The sequence below is a fragment of the Sapajus apella genome, unplaced genomic scaffold (genome assembly GCF_009761245.1).
Source record: "Sapajus apella isolate SASKATOON/1434 unplaced genomic scaffold, GSC_monkey_1.0 scaffold9, whole genome shotgun sequence".
NCBI lineage: Eukaryota > Metazoa > Chordata > Mammalia > Primates > Cebidae > Sapajus > Sapajus apella.
In genome coordinates, this window is record NW_022436949.1 from 36,071,254 (window position 1) to 36,076,494 (window position 5,241).

Consider the following 5,241-nt stretch of genomic DNA (forward strand, 5'->3'; position numbering starts at 1 on the left):
CTTCTTAGGTTATTAAGAACTTGCTTATGTATCTGGGTGCTCCTGCATTGGGTGCAAATATATTTAGGATCCTTAGCTCTTCTTGTTGCATTGATCCTTTTACCATTATGTAATGCCTTTCCTTGGTTGTTGGTTTAAAGTCTATTTTATCAGAAACTAGGAATGCAACCCCTGGTTTTTTTTTTGTTTGTTTTTTTTTGTTTTTTTTTTTTTTTTCTCTCCATTTGCTTGATAAATCTTCCTCCATCACTTTATTTGGACCATATGTGTCCTTACATGTCAGATGGGTTTCTTGGATACAGTACACTGATGGGTTTTGACTTTTTATCCAATTTGCTAGTCTGTGTCTTTTGATTGGGGCATTTAGTCCATTTATATTTAGGGTTAATATTGTTCTGTGTGAATTTGATCCTGCCATTTTGATGCTAGCTGGTTGTTTTGCCTGTTAGTTGATGCAGTTTCTTCATTGTATCAATGCTCTTTATCATTTGGTACATTTTGGGAGTGGCTGGTACTGGTTGTTCCTTTCTATGTCTAGTGCTTCTTTTAGAAGCTCTTGTAGGGCGGGCCTGGTGGGGATGAAATCTCTCAGCAATTGCTTGTTCATGAAGGATTTTATTTCTCCTTCGCTTATGAAGCTTAGTTTGGCTAAGAAAACTTCAGGAAAGAAAAATTCAGGCCAATATCCATGATGAACATAGATGCAAAAATCTTCAATAAAATACTGGCAAATGGATTGCAACAGCACATCAAAAAGCTTAATCATCACAATCTAGTAGGCTTCATCCCCAGGATGCAAGACTGATTCAACATACACAAGTCTATAAATCTAATCCACCACATAAACAGAACCAAAGACAAAAACCACATATTTATCTCAACACATGCAGAGAAGGCCTTTGACAAAATTCAACAGCCCTTTATGCTAAAAACCTCAATAAACTAGGTATGGATAGAACATATCTCAAAATAATAAAAGCTATTTATGACAAACCCACAGCCAATACCATACTGAATTGGCAAAAACTGGAAGCAATCCCTTTGAAATCTTGCACTAGACAAGGATGCCCACTGTCACCATTCCTATTCAGTATACTATTGGAAGTTCTAGCCAGAGCAACCAGGCAAGAAAAAGAAATAAAGCGTATTCAATTAGGAAAGGAGGAAGTCAAATTGTCTCTATTAGCAGATAACATGATTGTATATTTAGAAGACCCCATCATCTCAGCCCAAAATCTCCTGAAACTGATAAGCAACTTCAGCAAAGTCTCAGGGTGCAAAATCAATGTGCAGAAATCACAAGCATTTCTACAGACCAATAACAGATTTAAAGAGAGCCAAATCAAGAATGAACTGCCATTCACAATTGGTACAAAGAGAAAAAAATACCTGGGAATACAACTAACAAAGGAGATAAAGAACCTCTTCAAGGAGACCTACAAACCACTGCTCAAGGAAATAAGAGAGGGCACAAACAGATGGAAAAACATTCCATGCTCATGATTAGGAAAAATGAATATTGTGAAAATGGCCATGCTGCCCAAAGTAATTTATAGATTCAATGTTATCCCCATCAAGCTACCTATGACCCTATTCATAGAACTGGATAAAAACACCTTAAACTTCATATGAAACCAAAAATGAGCTTGCATAGCCAAGTCAACTCTAAGGAAAAAGAACAAAGCTGGAAGCATCACGCTACCTAACTTCAAATTATACTGCAAGTCTACAGTAATCAAAACAGCATGGTACTGTTACCAAAAGAGATATAGACCAGTGGAAAACAGAACAGAGTCCTCAGAGGCAATGCCACACATCTACAACCATCTGATCTTTGACAAACCTGACAAAAACAAGCAATGGGGAAAGGATTCACTGTTTAATAAGTGTAGGGGAAAACTGGCTAGCAGTGTGCAGAAAGCAGAAACTGGGCCCCTTCCTGACACCTAGCACTAAAATTAACTACAGATGGATTAAAGAGTTAAACATAAGACCTAATACCATAAAAACCCTAGAAGAAAACCTAGACAAAAACATTCAGGACATAGGCATAGGCAAGGACTTCATGACTAAAACAGCAAAAGGATTGGCAACCAAAGCCAAAATAGACAAATGGGATCTAATTAAACTCCAGGGCTTCTGTACAGCAAAAGAAACTATCATTAGAGTGAAACTGCAAACAACAGAACAGGAAAAAATTTTGCAATCTACCCATCTGACAAAGGTCTAATATCCAGAATCTAGAAAGAACTAAAATAGATTTACAAAAAAAAAAAAAAAAATCCCATTCAAAAGTGGGTGAAGGACATGAACAGTCATTTTTCAAAAGAAGACCTATACGAGGCCAACAAACATGAAAAAATGCTCATCATCACTGGTAATTAGAGAAATGCAGATCAAAACCACATTGAGATATCATCTTATGCCAGTTAGAATGGCGATCATTAAAAAATCTGGAGACAACACATGCTGGAAAGGCTGTGGAGAAATAGGAACATTTTTACACTGTTGGTGGGAGTGTAAATTAGTTCAACCATTATGGAAGACAGTGTGTTTATTCCTCAAGGACCTAGAAATTCCATTTGACACAGCAATCCCATTACTGGGTATATATTCAAAGGATTATAAATTGTTCTATTATAAAGACACATGCACACATATGTTCCTTGCAGCACTGTTTACTATAGCAAAGACCTGGAACCAATGGAACCAACCCAAATGCCCATTGATGATAGACTGGACAAGGAAAATGTGGCGCATATACACCATGGAGTACTATGCAGCCATAAAAAGCGATGAGTTTGTGTCCTTGGTAGACACATGGATGAAGCTGGAAACCATCATTCTCAGGAAACTGACACAAGAACGGAAAATCAAACTGCATGTTCTCACTCATAGGCAGGTGTTGAACAATGAAAACACATGAAGACAGGGAGGACAGCATCACACACTGGGTTTGCTGGGGGAGAATAGGGGAGGGACAGCAGGGAGTGGGGGAGTTGGGGAGGGATAACATGGGGAGAAATGCCATACCTAGGTGACAGGCGGATGGAGGCAGCAAACCACATTGCCATGTAGGTACCTATGCAACAATCCTCCATGTTCTGCTCATGTACCCCAGAACCTAAAGTGCAATTATATATGTGTGTGTGTATGTGTGTGTGTGTGTGTGTGCGCGTGCGTGTGTATAAAAATAAAATCAATAAATGTAACGGGGAAATATATGTGTGTGTGTATATATATACATATATATATAAACACATACACACACATATATATGTATAATTCACACAGAATTTCAGAAAGATTGGATACAAAAACTTAGAAGTTTTAAACTACCTTGTTGCAGTTTAAACTATAAAGTTACATTTATCAAGATAGTGGGATATTTCCTTAAATATAGACATACACATAAAAGAATCAGAACAGATTTCATAAGCATATGCACATATGAATGTTCAATTTTCTTTAATAATTCTGAGAGGACACTTCAAGAAAGAACAAGCCTTTTTAAAAACAGAATGCTTGTATAATTGGATACCCATCTGTAAAAAAAAAAAAATGTAGTTCATCTTTTATCTCACATTACACAAAAAACTAATTTAGATTGCTTCATTAAGCAAATCTAGAGCAAAAATTATAAAACAAACTTCCACAAATCAACAAAGTAAAAAAAAAAACTTTATGGCTTTTGATTAGGCAATATTTTTTAAATAGAATACTAAAAGACAAAAATGAGGAAAAAAGGATTAAATATGGACTTGGTAGATATTACAAACTTTTAAAAAGACTACTGGGCATAAACTAAATAGACTAACCATAGTCTGACAGAAAATATACTAGTTTGTGTGTGTGTGTGCATGTGTGTGCAAGAGAGAGAGGGGAAGAGAGAGAAAAGGAGAAAGATAGAATTTTAAATACAGTTAACAACAAAATTGTATTATGTCAACACCCCGACTGAAAATAGACAAAAGAAAAAAAAATAGCATGAAGACATCCACAACAAAGGCATTATGACTTGCCAACATTATTAATCATCTGGGAAATGGTTGTTAAAACTATAATGAGATGACATTACAATTGCTTGAATTAAGTAGGATGGCAGCATCAAGATTTAGCAAATGTGAATCAACTAAATCTGTAATATATTCCCACTGGAAAAGAAAACTTATATAGGCCCTTGAGAATATAGTTTAATCCTGCCTGACAAAGTTAAAACATACACTTATTCCTAAAAGCAGCATTCCAACTCTTAAAAGTTTAACTAAAATAAAACAAAACATGTATATAAAAACATTTACTCAAGATTATTCATACAATGAATATAATATTATTTGTAATGTCTGAAATCTAGAACAAACCAAAAGTCTATCAACTGGTGGAAAGATTAAAGATTGTGGTTTCCCCATTTAATAGAGGATGGCTTAGAGATTATAAAAAAAAAAAAAAAAAAAAAAGAACTACTATTATAAACTGCATGTGTGCATCCCTCAAAAATTCATGTGTTGGAATCTTAAGCCCCAGTGCAGTGGTCTTTGTAGATCTGGTCTTTATGAGGTTTTTGGTCATGAGGGTAGACCCCTTCTGATGAGATTAGTACCCTTATAATAAGAGACATAAGACAGTTTGACTCCTTTCTCTCTCTCTCTTTCAATCTCTTTCTCTCTCTCTCTCTCTCTACTTTCCCCCATGCACGGAAACAGCATGAAGATGGCCATCTACAGATCGGCAAGCAAACCCTCAACAGAACCTGACCATAGGGAGACCCAGATCTTAGACCATCCAGCCTCCAGAATGGTGAGGAATAAATTTGTGCTGTTTAAAGCTGCTGTAATAATGTTAACTAAGACAACTACTGATATACGCAACAACATGGATGAACCACAAACATTAGAATAAGAGAAATAAGTCGCTTACTTTGATTCGTTTTTTATGATGTTCTGAGAAATGCAAACCTCTCGGGAGTAAAATGTCAGGGGGAGGCAGATTGGAAAAAAGAGATATGACTAAAAGGGAACAAGTGAGAACATTTTAGCTCATGGAAAGGCTGTACAGAATAATTGTAATTATGTTTGCATGACTATACATATTTTTGGAAACTTACTGAATTGTGCAAAGATAGTTGATACATGTTAATTTATTTTTACAACTAAAATAAAGATTATTTTTTAAAGAATATACTTTAAGGATTTTGTTTAATACAACCTTTAATTTCATGTATAACTTGACTTGGGAAAACCT